At 34.2% G+C, this 16,564-nt stretch overlaps 1 long non-coding RNA gene and 1 pseudogene across 1 annotated transcript in view; one reads left to right on the top strand and one right to left on the bottom strand.

Annotated features, from left to right (window-relative positions):
- Positions 1–1,275: 1,275 nt before the first annotated feature.
- On the bottom strand, positions 1,276–1,631 carry LOC131515431 (small ribosomal subunit protein uS10-like; annotated as a pseudogene).
- Positions 1,632–8,565: 6,934 nt separating this feature from the next.
- The window catches only part of LOC131514463 (uncharacterized), a 48,865-nt gene continuing 40,866 nt past the window's right edge, over positions 8,566–16,564 (top strand). Inside the window, exon 1 of the long non-coding RNA XR_009263079.1 lies at positions 8,566–11,616. This is a non-coding gene — a long non-coding RNA (uncharacterized LOC131514463). The remainder of the gene's footprint in view (positions 11,617–16,564) is intronic.

Below are 16,564 nucleotides of genomic sequence, written 5' to 3'. Positions count from 1 at the left end.
GGATATTGAGTATAATGAAGGCCTTCTACTATATTTTTTACTTTACTCTCCTATTTTCCATTTTCTTGTCTTTTTGGCATACTGTGTACGAAATTTTTTCAATTCCTTCTTCCAAACTGCCCACTGAGTTTTTCATGTCTACTCTTCTTTTTGAAAACCTGAGAGCTTTTACTTTTTGTCTTCTGAGTGTTTTTTTCTTTATTTTTTATATCATCCTATGATGGCTCTTGGATGCAATAACTTATTTCTCTCAGGACATTAATGATAGTTAAGGTTTATTATTTTTTTAAGTTTTTTTCTCCTTATGTAGTTATTTTTTCTTTTAATCCAAATTGCTACTTTTCTATTGGGTTGGTTTTTCTTTGATTTTATTAGCCTTCTTAAAATGGTAATCTTTGTTTGAAAGCTCATATATAAAATTAGAGCAAGTTATGGAGTGTGTGATAAAATTCTGATTAATCTTAATTAATTTAAAATTTAATTTTATTAATAATTTCTTAGAGCTGGAAAGAAGGGGATTGGAGGGTGATAGCTAATGGGTATGGAGTTTCTTTTTGGGGTAATTAAAAGTCAATTGTGATGATAATTGCACGGCTCTATGAATATATTACAAATCATTGAATTATACTTTAAATGGGTACATTTTATGATATGTGAATTATATCTCGATAAAGCTGTCAAAAATATACTTGTAATTCTCTGCTAATGTAAGAGAGAAACAGAAACCTACAGACTTTGGAACAAAGAGGGAGATCTAAGTCTTAATGTATGAGTAAATTTTCAACAAATTCTCATGCTTTTAGCGCTCATTGAATCCATTTCCAAAAATATTATTCTGCCAATTCTTCAGGTATTTAGGTATTTATTTTAAATCAAGAGTTCAAGAGATTGCATTTTCAACTGTTCTTTTTAATGTTTATTTATTTTTGAGAGAGATAGAGAGAAAGACAGACCATGAATGGGGGAGGAGTAGAGAGAGACAGAGACACAGAATCTGAAGCAGGTTCCAGGCTCTGAGCTGTCAGCACAGTGCCCGATACATGGCTTGAACTCACAAACTGCGAGATCATGACCTGAACTGAAGTTGGACGCTTAACAGTCTGAGCTACCCAGGCTACCTTGAACTTTTTATACTATAGGTTTAAGATTAACCTTTCTCAATGTGCTCTTAGTTACCATTTTTCTGCTTACCTTCCAGGTTTTAAAATAGTTGCTGTTTTCTTCTCTCATTCTGCTTTAATGGGTTTATATCTTAAGAGACTTTCATTACATTTTTTAACAACTGATAATCAATTTATTAAAAAGGATGTTTTCTGCATCTGCAATGGTGACTTCAACCTCAACTCCTGGCTCAATAGTGATGGAAGTAATCTGTTTAATAATGTCAGAAGGACTGCAAATCAGTGAAAATGATCCCAAGTCTTAGAACCTTCACCACAAGCAGTTTTTCTTGCAGTGATTCTCAGAATCACAGGTCCTTTCACTTTGGGATTCTTTTCCCTTGCATCTCTGATCAAGTCAGCACATACCTTCTCCAAAAGGTTTACACTGTGGCTAGTTAGAGTAATTCTAATTTGGTGAATCACCACCTTTGGTTCCGTGGGCGCCTTCCCAGTGTCTTTAAAAGCCATGGCTGCAGCATGGCTTCCTAACCAACTTGCTCCTCAGCAGAAGCAAACAGCAGGGAGTCAGAAATAGGAGCAGGGTGCCCAGAGCTCTGCTGGATCTGCCACCATATTCCTCAAACAGCTTAAGAGACATTCACTGAAGTTTTAATCAAGTTTTAGGAGGAAATAAAAATAATGCATGTTTTTATTCAGGAACCTTTATCTGGAAGTCAATAGGCTACATTTGTTTACTTTTTAAAATTCATATTAGAAGGAAGTTTAAATTGTTAAAATCCATCTGCTTTTATAACTGGAAATATTCTGATATATGTTCAATTGTCAGGATTGGCTTTGGTAGTTTACAAGTAACTGGTTAGGCAAGATGGCAATTACACCAGGACTGAGTTACAATTGGATATATTCCAACAAGATGTTGTTTGGGGGTTAACATAAAAATACATAAATTATTAGCTAATTTGCCAAATTGCTTGTCAATTCACTAAAATTGTTAGCTAATTTAAGTGAAAACACCTAAAAATGTCTTTTTAATTAACTTGAAAAATCCTAGCAAGCTACATTACTGCACATAAACTTAGATACTGAGGAATTAGCTTTTGATTTTAAGAAGTTCTCTTTTCCTCTGTTTAGCACTTTTAGCTATCTGTATCATAATTTCTGTTTTGAAATGCATTATACTGTGTACAATTTCTTCTACTTATATTTTAAAAGAATGTGAATGCAATTTTTAGGACTTCTTTTTATATTCTTAGGTTTGAGAGTTTTCCTGCCCTAAATTTGTGAGACACAATGGAGTGGAGAACTAAGATAAGTATCCAAATTATGTTTCTATATTCCATGCCTGTATTTTATAGCTATTTGATTTCAAAATATTTTTCCTTGGTTCACTTTTACAGTCTTTGCTATTTCTTTGTATTTATTGACACCTCTGTATTGCTATCTGTGTATTTTCCATCAGTTTATAATTTATATATTTCATTTAAAGAATTACCTCATTTTAGAATCAAAGATGCAAAGGGTCCTTCAGTAATAGCTAAAATTCCAAATTTCCTTTCTCAAAATCTATATGATGAAAAAAATTTAAATAGTTAAACAAAAATTGAATTTGAGACAAACATATCAGGTGGAAACACTCATGCAAGCTTTTATAGTTATTTTTTTAGAAAGGATCACAGATTAGTTCTATTAAGTTTAGAAAAGATTATTAGTCACATGTCTAAGATAAATGGTAAAGTTAAGTATAAGTGATTATTTGTAGGTAAGAGACATAGATGACAATAATTCTTTTTTTATTTGCTGTAATACATAATACAAGAACAAAGCTCTCTGTGGAATGGCTGTTATGTACTTAGAAGAAATAATGAAAGTCGATTTGATGTATTACAAAATTCATATTTGGAATTCACTACCATTTGGTTGTTATTGAAACAAATTTTTCCTCTGCATTTTTAAAAAGTTGAATAATGTTTTTTCATTAATCATCTTTTGAAGTTATTTTCAAGTTATGTTTCTATAGGGCCATATATATACATGATGCCATATCATGGAGAAATTATAATCCTGAACAAATGAAACCTATACCCAGAAGAGCCTAAAGTTTATCTTTATACATATTAGAATAAAAAAAATCAAATTTCATGGTTCAGTATAGAACCTAATCTCTGCATGGTCTAGAAAGAGAACTGCTTTTATAAGAGCAATACTAAGCATTTAGTCAGTGCTATGGGGAGGAAATCTTCCTGAACCATATGGCTTAGGGTGTCACATGGCATTGTTGTCTCACCTCTGTAATGAACTTCTTTTCATAAAGCAGTATTTTGAGTCCCAAACCTATAAGAAACATTTCTGATGGTTATAGCTGCTATGTGAAAAGATGGATATTAACAACAGCGTTTCTAAAATGCCTCTTTATTGAACTCCTTCATTAAAACCAGAACTCTTTTTAAAAAACATTTATATTCTCATTATTGCTATTATTATTATTTATAGCCCACATAATATTATCTTACCTTATTATTATGTACAATTGGCCTAATTAACCACAATAGTGTAATGGATTTGGAATTTTATATGTTTGTATACTTCTCCGATTAATCTCATGAACAATTTGAATCTATCAGTGAATGATGCAGTATTTATTGAGTGTCCCTCTTCTCTGTACAACATTCTACTTGGTTCTGTAGAAATAAAGAAATACCCAACTGAAATATATATAATATAGTTATATGATATATGATCTATATGATTATATATATATAATCAAGAATCAAAACTGGTAAGAAATGTTAAACTATGTGGTTGTGATTCCAGAGGCTAAGAAATTTAGAGAAGAAAGAAATCAGATCACGTGAGTGAAACAGTAGAGAAAGATTCAAGGAAGTGTCAAGAATTTGGATAGTACTGGAATAGGTAGAAGATCAAAAAGGAAGATATTTCAGGTAAAGAGAAGAAATACAGGAAAGACAGTATGAGAAATTGACCATAATGGTACATCAGGACAAAAAGAATGGGTGAAAATAAAGTTGTTAATCCTATGTTTACCAGGACACCCAGATCATACAGAATAATCATGATATGGATGGACAGACACATTGCTAAATATTCCTGCCACTGACATTGGCTACTTTTTGTCCCTTTATTTTTTATTTTTTTAATGTTTATTTATTTTTGAGAGAGAGAGAGAGAGAGAGTGAGTGCAGGAGGGACGGAGAGAGGAGGGGCAGAGGACCTGAAGCAGGCTCTGTGCTGACAGCAGAGAGCCAGATGTGGGGCTTGAAATCACAAAGCATGAGATCATGACCTGAGCCGAAGTTGGACGTTTAACAGACTGAACCACCCAGGGCCCCCCCCCCCCCTCGCCTTTTGTCCCTTTAGTACCTCACAATGTCCTACTATGCCAACATCATTTGGAAACTGCCTTCCTAGCTGTGCTGTTTTACTGCCATTGACACAGAAGATGTTTCCTGATGATTCCTATGAATACCATGTTGTGCTTGGGGGAATTTAGCCTGTGGCAGGCTGAATAATTGACTCCCCAAAATATCCGCATCTTAATCCTCAGAACCTATGAATGGTTACTTTGTATGGCAAGATTGATTTTGTAGATGTGATTATGTTAAGCACTTTGAGAAAGGGAGATTATATTGGATTATCTGGGTGGGCCATTCCTATAATCACAAGTGTCCTTTTTTTTAATGTTTATTTATTTTTGAGAGAGAGACAGAGCACAAGTGGGGCAAGTACAGAGAAAGAGAGAGGGAGAAACAGAATCTGAAGTAGGCTCCAGGCTCTGGGCTGTCAGCTCAGAGCCTGATATGGGGCTCAAACTCATGAACTGTGAGATCACAACCTGAGCCAAAGTCAGACACTTAACTGACTGAGCCACCCACAAGTGTCCTTATAAAACACAGGCAAAACTAGTTTTGGTGGTAGAAGAAGAGAAGGCAATGTGGTGACAGAAGCAGCAGTGGTGTTATGTAGCCCTAGCTAAGTGATCTGGAAGGAATCAAGGTATTGATTGATACCTTGGTTTTAGACTCATGAGGCCATTTTAGACTTATGGCCTCCAGAACTGCAAGAGAATAAGTTCCAGTTGTTTAAGCCATTAAGTTTGTGGTCATTTGTCACAGCAGCAACAGAAAACACATGCACAACTGAAACTTCCCAGCTTGGCCAAAATATATTTAAATATAAGAATAGCAGAAGTAACTGCCAACTTATGTAGGTATCTCTGATATCTAGGAGATATGATGTCTAAGAGAGTGAAAGAGTCTTGGGAATTACTGATACAGCTGTTGAAATCACTGTGTTGATGGCAGAGCATTCTTCAGAGATGCTCATGAGCTGAGAAGGTGCAAATGGGTCTTCAGGACAATACATATATAAAGTGATGACCAGAAATTTAGGAGAATAGCAGACAACAGATTAAATGGTCTATAGTGGTAATATTGGCTTACTGAACGGGGACAATGGAAGAAGGAATCATCTGGGGAGAGGGCTATGGAGCGATGCATCATTAGGTTTTAAGTTCAGTGCACTTAAAGAAATAAAGAGAAGTAAAAACTCTTTAGAAAAAAGAACCATTTACCAAAAGAGATGAAGGGATACTGATTCTCTGAGGATGGAGGCTGTTAGTAAGGGTGAAAGGGGGAAAAATTATGGAGAAAATTAGGTGAGAATGTAATGAGAGAAAATTTGAACTGAGTTACAAGTGACAAGGTATTGATGCTCGTAGGAGAAAAATGAGAGGATAAGAGCGTTACAGTGAGGGAAAGTGATGGTGGGATGATAGGAGATAATTATTTATGGACTAAGAGCAAATGGGCCAATGTCCTTGAGAATATGAAGTCTCTGTATAGATGCGTGAATAGTAAGACTCCCAGGGACACATGGCCACACACCTGCAGAGTCAACGACAGGGTCCTGGCCTTGGCGGCTAAGTAGAGGTGTGGGTCTGTGTTCAAAAAGCAGTGGGATTTCATGACATGTGAAGGGTAGGTATGCTATTGAAATGGAAATAGCTTCTAATATACTTCTTTGAGAAAACTTTCTCTTCACTGTGACCAAGTGGGATTTACTCCTGGGCTGCAGAGGTGGTTCAATATCTGCAAATAAATAACATGACATACCATGTTAGTACAAGAAAGGATAAGAACCATATGATCCTCTCAATGAATGCAAAAAAAAAAAAGCATTTGACAAAATACAGCATCCATTCTTGAATAAAAACCCTCAAAAAAGTAGGGATAGATGGAACATACTTCAACATCATAAAGGTCATATATAAAAGACCCACAGCTAATATTATCCTCAACTGGGAAAAACTGAGAGCTTTTCTCCTAAGGTGGGGAATATGATAGAGATGTCCACTCTTACCATTGTTGTTCAACATAGCACTGGAAGTCCTAGCCTGAGCAATCAGACAACAAAAAGAAATAAAAGGCATCCAACTTGGCAAGGAAGAAGTCAAACTCTTTGCAGACGACATGATACTTTATGTGGGAAACCCAAAAGACTCTACCAAAAAACTGCTAGAGGTGATACATGAATTTAGCAAGGTCGCAGGAGATAAAATCAATGCACAGAAATTGGATGCATTCTTATACACCAATAATGAAGCAGCAGAAAGAGAAATCAAGGAACCGATCCCATTTACAATTACACCAAAAACCATAAGATAACTAGGAATAAACCTACCAAAGAGGTAAAAGATTTGTACTCTGAAAACTGTAGAACACTTATGAAAGAAATTGAGGAAGACACAGAGAAATGGAAAAATATTCCATGGAATAACAAATATCCCATTGGAAGAACAAATACTGTTGCAATGTCTCTACTACCCAAAGCAGTCTACACGTTCAATGCAATCCCTATCAAAATAGCATGAACATTTTTCACAGAGCTAGAAAAAACAATTCTAAAATTTTTATGGAAACAGAAAAGACTCCATATAGACAAAGTAATGTTGAAAAAGAAACCAAAGCTGGATGCATCACAATTCCAGACTTTAAGCTGTATTAAGCTGTATTAGAAGCTGTAGTCATCAAGACAGTATGGTACTGGCACAAAAATAGACACATAGATGGGACAGTGGAAAAGAATAGAAAACCCAGAAGTGGATCCACAACTATGTGGTCAACTCATCTTCAACAAAGCAGGAAAGAGTATCCAACAGAAAAAAGACAGTCCCTTCAACAAATAGTGCTGGGAAAATTGGACAGCAACATGTGGAATAATGAAACTGGACCACCTTCTTACACCATATACAATATAAATTCAAAATTGATGAAAGACCTGAATGTGAGACAGGAATCCATCAAAATCCTGGAAGAGAACATAGGCAGCAACCTTTTTGATCTCTGCTGCAGCAACCTCTTACTAGGTATGCCTTTGGAGACAAGAGAAACAAAAGCAAAAATGAATTCTTGGGATTTAATCAAGATAAAAAGCTTCTGCACAGCAAAGGAAACAATCAACAAAACTAAATGGCAACCGACAGAATGGAAGAAGATATTTGCAAATGACATATTGGGTAAAGGGCTGTTTTCCAAAATCTATAAAGAACTTATCAAACCCACCACCCAAAAAAATAAAAAAAAATCAGTTAATAAATGGGAAAAAGACATGAATAGACACTTTTCCAAGGAAGACATCCAGATGGAAAGCAGATACATTAAAAGATGCTCAACATCACTCATCATAGGAAAATGCAAATCAAAATCACAATGAGATACCACGTCACACAGGTCAGAATGGCTAAAATTAACAACCCAGGAAACAACAGATGTTGATGAGGATGCAGAGAAAGGGGAACCCTCTTACTCCGTTGGAATGCAAAGTGATGTAGCCACTCTGAAAAATAGTATAGAGATTCTTCAAACAGTTAATAATAGAACTACCCTATGACCCAGCAATTGCACTACTAGGTATTTATCCAAAGGATATAAAGATAGTGATTTGAAAGGGCACACACATCCCATTGTTTATAACAGCACTATTTGCAATGGCCAAAATACATAAAGAGCCTAAATGTCCACCGACTGATGAATGGATAAAGAATATGTGGGGTGTGTGTGTGTGTGTGTGTGTGTATGTATATATATATATATATATATATATATATATATATATATATATATATATATATATAATGGAATGTTACTCAACCATCAAGAAGAATGAAATCTTGCCATTTGCAATGACATGGATGGAACTGGAGTGTATTATGCTGAGTGAAATAAGTTAGTCAGAGAAAGATAAATACCATATGATTTCACACATATGTGGAATTTAAGAAGGAAAACAGATGAACATAGGGGAAGGGAAGGAAAAATAAAATAGGATAAAAACAGAGAAGGAGACAAACCATAAGAGACTAATAACTATAGACAACAAGCTGAGGGTTGCTGGAGGGGAGGGAGGTGGGAGGATGGGTTAAATATATAATGGGAATTAAGGAAGGCACTTGTAATGAATGATCACCGGATGTTATATGCTAGTGATGGATCACTAAATTCTACCCCCGAAACTAAAACTACACTACATGTTAACTAACTTGAATTTAAATAAAATCTTGAAAGTAAAGAAAAAAACTTTCCCTTCACTTATGTCTATGAAATTATGCTTAAGAATTTAATTTGCAACATCATTTGTTGTTTTCTCTGTGCATCAACCTTCTTGTTATAGTTTTGTTTATGATAAATATTATGCTGTAAACTATATTTTAATAATATATACCTTGTTGATTCATTTGTAATAGTTTGTTTCTGAAGTTGAAATGTCCTAGTCAGTGGAAAAATGTTAGCTGTAGCTTTCTCTCTACAGAAACTGTGACTCTGGACCCCAAATGTAAGTTGGGCCCTCAGGATGAAAATACATAATTATTTTTTATTGTATTTATTTCGTCCATTTTATTTACTGTTTAAAGTAAGGATTTACTGTTTTTGCTCATAAGAACAGCCATTCTGGTACAGGAGTATGCCCTGCTGTGATGCAATTCTATACTCATATTAAATCCAGGTACCCCCTAAAGTGTTACAAGTCTTTCCCAGTTATCCTTGTCAAAAGCAGAAAGCACATATATTTACAGTGCTATTAACATTCTATCAAAGTGTAGGTGTAAATGCTCATATCTACCCTGCCTTGCATTGGTTACCTCTGTTAATATTAATAGCACATAATCATAAGCAACTTGATTTCCAAATCATATGTAATCTCCAAAAATATAAAACCACACAATAAAATAAATCAATACTCCCAATTTTTTTCTATTCCTCTTTTAATGGTCACCAAGTCTGTAGATAATAAAAGCAAGAAGAGAACAATGTGATATGATTTAATATAATAAATATAATATTGTGTACATATAACTATATTAATACAATTCAGTGTTTAGTAAATATGTTTAGTAAAGACAAATGTCTTTACCAGAAGAGCATGTTTCATGAGGTATTTAGAAAATATGGTAGGGGCAGCTGAGTGGCTCAGTCAGTTAAGTGTCCAACTTTGTCTCAGGTCATGATTTCATGGTTCATGAGTTCGAGTCCTACATTGGGCTCTCTGCTGTCAGCACAGAGCCTGCTTTGGATTCTCTGTCCACCTCTCTGTCTGCCCCTCCTCTGCCCATGCATACTCTCTCACTCTGTCTCTCAAAAATAAACATTTAGAAAAAAAGAAAATATGATAGTGACTTGCCCAATGAACCTATGAGAAATTATTAAGTTGCTAAGGTGAGTAGTTTTATATTTATGTTTGTTTTTTCCACTGTTTTTTTTTGGCAACTCTTCTAGAAAGTGGCACTCATTTTATTTGTTTTATGAGATGTTTCTACTGTAAATTACTGTGTCATCTTTACCTGTTTGTTAAAATAACCAAGAATCTGTTTTAAGCCCACAGATTTATTGCTAAATTATAACTCTATCCCTGTGTCTCTTATACTTAAAACACATTAGGTTTCTACATAACATTTCTCTATCAATCCACATTAGAAGGCTCACTATTGTGTCAAATTTTAGTGTGGTTATTATACCTGATATAGTAATCCACAGAAGTGGAGTGTGAACTTTGATTTGTTTCTATCATTTTACTAGATGCTGTAGACACAATCCCCAATCACTCAAAACCTACACAATCATCTTAACCTATGTCAGTCAGTTTATCACACAAGATCAACTACTTGATAGACTTTTGCTATGAATTACATATAATATTTTACTTGAATTTAGCCAAGTTAATAAAATAGTTCCCACAAAACTTTTGGATTCCAAAGTAGTTAGGATGATGGTACAGAGTCTATTGACCTGCTTGGACTGAATATCAACCAAATTCATGTGTTGAAGCCCTAATCCCCAATTGTCTGCCTTTGGAGATAGAGCCTTTAGGAGATAATTAAGGTTCAATTAGGTCATAAAGGTGAGGCTCTAATCTGACAAGACTGATGGCCTTATAAGAAGAAAAGAGAAGTCTCTCTCCACATCCATGTGCTCAGAGGAAAGGTGGTGTGAGTACTGCGGCAAGAAGGCAGCTATCTGAAAGTGAGGAAAAGAGTTATCAGCAGAAACTAAACCCTGCCAGAAAGTAATCTGAACTTCCAGCCTCCAGAATTGTGAGAAATAAGTTTTTTGGTTTTTTTTTAAATGCCACCCAGCCCATGATATTTTGTAATGGTGGTCTTAGCAGACTAATACATGATTTATACCCAATAGTGCCAAAATTCTGTAAAGTTGGTGATTTGTATTACCTAGTTGACACACACTGAAATAAAATTGACAATGAAAATGGTCTTTCAATTTTGAAATCTCTCAGCAATTTGAATTATTGATCTTATCACAGATTTTTATGTCTGATTTATATTTAAGTAATGCATTTCAATAAATTGCTATTTTAGTCACTGCAAACAATGACTTGCTTACAATAGTACAGATGTACAGAAATAATATATGAAACATTTATCAACCTCATGTATGGCATGCGCATTAGTCAATTAAAATGGACGTCCAACCAATGAGAACAGAAAATAGCTGCTATTTTAAGCTTACCCATTGAGTGTCAGATCTGCCTACTCATACATCAGTATGATTTTTTAAATGAGTGATAGTACCAACAATAGTTGATGCAGTGAGTCTTCTGAGTCATTTCTTTGAAATAATTTTATAGTTCTTCTTCTATAAATGGTTTGTGAATAAACCTGACTTATTTATGGAATATAGTGCATTATAAGAGTTACAACAAGGTAAGTTTGAGATGAGGTGCCTCTTTTTAAAATTTTTTTTAATGTTTATTTATTTTTGAGAGAGAGAGAGAGTGCAAGTGGGGGAGAGGCAGAGAGAGAGCGAAACACAGACTCTGAAGCAGGCTCCAGGATCTGAGCTGTCAGCACAGAGCCCGATGTGGGGCTCAAACCCACAAACTGTGAGATCATGACCTGAGCCAAGTCTGATGCTTAACCAACTGAGCCACGCAGGCACCCTAAGATGAGGTGCCTCTTGAAGAGGTCAGTTTCGTTATTATTAAATTAAAGGCTAAAACCTCTCTCACATTATTGGCTTCATGTGTTATCTTTGAATTTACAGAGTTTTCGTTTTTGTATTACTTCCTTGCTCCTGGAATAGAGACTACTTTCCTCTGATTGACTTCTAACTTTTGTTAATTGTAGTTATACTTATTTTAAGAACTTTTACATAATCATATGATTTTTTTTGTTAGATGGTATTTAGGTGAGATGATTCCACCACCTATAACATGCAGGTATGTTGGAATCCTGCAGTTTACGGAAAAGTGAAGGTTGAAAAGGCCCATGGAAACCATTCTGTGCAAATCCCACCTCTCCCTGTGCACTGATTTTAAAGATAATAATTTTCTCCCTTTCCACATGATATCTTTAAGAATGGTTGTTGCTGCTCTGGACAATTTTGCTTTGTTAATTTCTAGTGGGTATCAATGAAATGAAATTTAAGAACTTCCAAAACATTAAAAAAGCGGACTCAAAATTTTGTTTACCTCATTAAAGGAATGAATTTTATATTGGTTCCCCAGTTGCTAATTGTATTATTTTTTAGCTTTTAGTTTCACAAAGCCAAATTTTTATTATAATTATTTGCTTTTCAAAGGAGACTTTCATTTTTCTTATTAGATATACTGTTTGTCTTCAACATATAGATTCTTGGAATAAGTCATAATATGAACATTGGTTCTGATGTTCTTAACTGCATGCTAGGCTGGGAAAAAGTATACAGCACTTTGGGCAAATATCTTAATTTCTGTGAGTTAAGACTCTTTATTTATAAGATGAGGTTCATAGTATTAACCTCCTGAAGTTTTATAAGGTTTAAATGAAATAATAACATATACTGAGAGCCAACTACATAATAGATACTTTTAAAAAAGGATGATCTTAACCATGCCACCTTCTGTCCTCTTCTACCATCACTTTTGTTATTGTATGACAGTGACAGAAAACATATGGCAACAAAGGAGTTACACATGGTACAAGCTCATAGCTCACTAATGTTTCAAAGTAAAACCATTAACCTTCTTTTCTTAGGTTACTGTGTGACACCTTTGGATTCCTTCCAGCTCTCTCCGCCTTGACCAGGAGTTACACAAAAGATGAGTGTGGTTGACTATAGCATGAGGGAATCCTTACTGGAATCCAATTTTGGTCCACAAGTACATAGCACAGACTATTATTTTAGTGCTCTAGATGAACAAAATAAATGAAATACTCTATCCTTAAAAAACAACTTACATTTTCATTCAAATGTTGCTTTCCTCTGATGGGAGTCAAGATTTGGTGGAAACAGAGGCAAACTTACTTTGGCATGATTGTGAAATCACATTATAAGTGGAATCAGCAACACTTGGCTCAGATCCAGTTACTCTAATGCATTATGAGTGACTCAATTTAACTGAAAATCACCACCCGACATTGTTATTAGATAAAGTTATGAAATGATTTTGTAGCAGCAGGGACTTATAGGTCTTTTGTGCAATATAAAATTTTAATGAAATGGACATTTAAAGATTACCATTATAGTATATCATGTAGTCTATAATTAAAACATTAAATTATTTTTACATAATAAACCAAGATAAATGCAATGTCTGGGATTTTAAAATGACAAAGCAAATGAGCTTAAATTTTATTAATAACATATTGTCACATAAAATAAACAAATATGTCTGGTAATGACTGTGTAGGATACATCATTGAACAACTATTTTTTTTTGTCTGAGAAGCAGAAAATAAGGCAGATATTTAGGAAAAGGGCATGGTTTTTCTATGCGATACACTATAAGGTGCTTGGAGATTTGATGTCTACATGAGATACCAAGAATATATTTTAAAACATTTTGAGCCAATGTGGTAGACTCCCCAGCATTTATTCCACTGCAACTGGTTAGCCTCTAACCATTGTAATCTCATTCTTCTGGCCAGTGGTTTGTTTAGTTGTGGCAGCAACTTGGCTCCAGTAGAATGTAAGTTATATGAGGGCAAGATTTTTGACAGTTGTGTGCATTGATGTATCCCTGTAACTTAGTGACAGGCCTATGGTAGACACTCATAAATAGTTGTTGAAAAAAGAATGATAGAGCAGAAAAAAAAGATGAAGGAAGGAAAGAAATAAGGGAGAAGGGGAGGAAGAGAGAGAAAAATGGACAGACAGAATAAATGGAAGAAGAAAGAAAAGGAGAAAAAAAAGAACAGAGAATGACCCAAAGGGAGAGGATTGTTTGGGTTCCTGGAATCAATCAATTGATCTCTCTCTGTCACTTTCTTCCTACTTGAGCAAGGGTCATTTTGCTCTATTTTTTTTCTGACAGCCATTCGAAAAAAATAAAGACAGCCATAGGACAGTATAGATCTCATGTATGGTAGAGTAGGGCAATGGAAAGAACCTGAGTTCTTTCTTTTCTCCCAGCCTCACTGGGGCATAATTGAACACATATCAGTGTAGAAGTTTAAGGTGTATAGCATAATGGTCTGTGTTACATATATTGTGAAATAATTACTTCAGTAATTTTAGTTAGTATCATATAGATACAATAAAAAATTTAAAAAAAGAAAAAAATGTGTTGAGAACTCTTAAGATTTATTCTCTTACAACTTTACTATGTCATAAAAGTGCTAGCTATAGTCATCATGTTGTATATTACATCCTTAGTACTTACTTATTTTATAACTGAAAGTTTATACCTTTTGACCACCTTCTTCCATTGCCCTCCTCCGCTGCCTACCACCACTTATTTGCTTGGTGTCTGGCTTTTCCCCACCTTAGCTTCCACATATAAGTGAGATCATACCAGTATTTGTCTTTCTCTGTTTGACTTATTTTACTTAGCATAACATTCCACCCTTCTGGTAATCAGTGGTTGTTTCCTGTATGTATGAGCTTGTTTCTATTTTGTTTTGTAGGTTCATTTGATTTTAGATTCTACATGTTAGTGGAATAATATGGTATTTTTCTTTCTCTAACTTATTTCACTTATCATAATATCCTCTAGGTTCATCCTTGTTGTCTCAAATGGCAAGATTTCATTGTTTTTCATGGCTGATAAATATACCATTGTGTCTGAAATCAGGAAGTGTGATGCTTTCCACTTTTTTCTTTCTTAGGATTGCCTTGGTTATTCAGGGTATTTTGTAGTTCCATATAAATTTTAGGATTTTTTTCCTACTTCTGTTAAAAATGCCATTGGAATCTGTATAGAGATTGCATTAAATTTTTGGATAGCTTTTGGTAGTATTAGCATTTTAACAGTATTAATTATTTCAACCCATAAACACAAGATACCTTTCCATTTTTTGTGTGTCTTCTTCAATTTCTTTCATCAATGTTTTATATTTTTCCAAGTCGAGATTTTTCACCCTATTTTTTAAGTTTATTCCTAAGTGTTTATTAATTTTTAATGCTGTTGTAAATGGGATTGTTTTCTTTAATTCTTTTTCGGATAATTCATTGTTAGCACTTAGAAATGCTACTGATTTTTGTATGTTAATTTTGCATCCTTCAAATTTACTGAATTTGTTGATTAGATCTAACAGGATTTTTTTGGTGAAACATTTCAGATTTTCTATATACAAAATAATGTCATCTGCAGATAGAGATAATTTTACCTCTTTCTTTCCAGTTCTGATGCCTTTATTTCTTTTTCTTATCTGATTACTCTGCAAGGACTTCCAGTATCATGTTGAATAGGAGTGGTAAGAATGAACCCTTATCTTGTTCTTGATCTTAGAGAAAAAGATTTCAATTTTTCATCTTTGGTATTATATTAGCTGTGGGCTTATGTTGAGGTACATCCATTTTATACATAATTTGTTAAGTTATCGTCATGAATGTAACTGATTTTGTCAAATGCATTTTTGGCATATGTTTTTTAGAAATATACAATGTATCAAGACTGGAATCAGAAAGAAATAGAAAGTCTGAATAGGTCACTTACTAGTAAGAAGATTGAATCAGTAATAAAAAATCTCATAATGCAGAAAATCCCAAAACTACATGGTGAAGTTTACTAAACATTTAAAGAAGAATTAATGCCAATGCTCCTCAAACCATTTCAAAAACTAAAGAGGAGGAAACACTCTCAAATTCATTTTATAGGTCAGCATCACCCTGATACTAAAATCAGAAAAGGACATTATCAGAAAAACAAAACAAAACAAAAAACAATAATCCAATATTCCTGATGAATATAGTTACAAAAATTTGCAAACACTGGCCAGCCAGGGTCACCTGGGTAGCTCAGTCAGTTGAGTATCCACCTCTTGATATCAACTCAGGTCATGATCTCAGGGTTGTGAGATTGAGCCCTGCATCAGGCTCCATGCTAAGTGTGGAGCCTGCTTAAGATGATCTCTTTCTCCTTTTTCCCCTCCCCTCCATTCATGTATGCTCTCTCTGCCTCTAAAATAAAATAAAATAATTAATAATTAATAATAATAATAATAATACCAACCAGCCAAATTCAGGAGCACATTAAAAGGATCATTCACCATGATCAAGTAGGATTTATGCCAAGTGGGATGCAAGGATTGAGCAACATACACAGATCAATCAATGTGAATATATCACATTAATAGAATGAGAGAAAAAAATGATTATCTCAATAGGAACCTGAGTTCTTGATGATAAAGTTGAGCATCTTAATTAATCAAGCCCAAAACAGTTCTACCTCTGAACTTAATTATGATGCAGCAAAATTTTTATTTATTTTATTTTATTTTATTTTATTTTATTTTATTATTTTATTTTATTTTATTTTATTTTATTTTATTTTATTTTATTTTATTTCATTTTATTTTATCTGAATTGAGTCAGAAGTTTCATTTTTGTTGCTGAACACTTCCTAATAGACAACGTCTGGATTCCAGAGTCTGCCGATAGTAGACTCAGGTTTAAAACCATTTTACCAGTCAGAACCTGGTATGTGACTGG

This window comes from Neofelis nebulosa, chromosome 6 (assembly GCF_028018385.1).
Source record: "Neofelis nebulosa isolate mNeoNeb1 chromosome 6, mNeoNeb1.pri, whole genome shotgun sequence".
NCBI classification, from domain to species: domain Eukaryota; kingdom Metazoa; phylum Chordata; class Mammalia; order Carnivora; family Felidae; genus Neofelis; species Neofelis nebulosa.
Note: the sequence above shows the minus strand (reverse complement) of the source record. Positions and strands in the feature narration are given on the sequence as shown.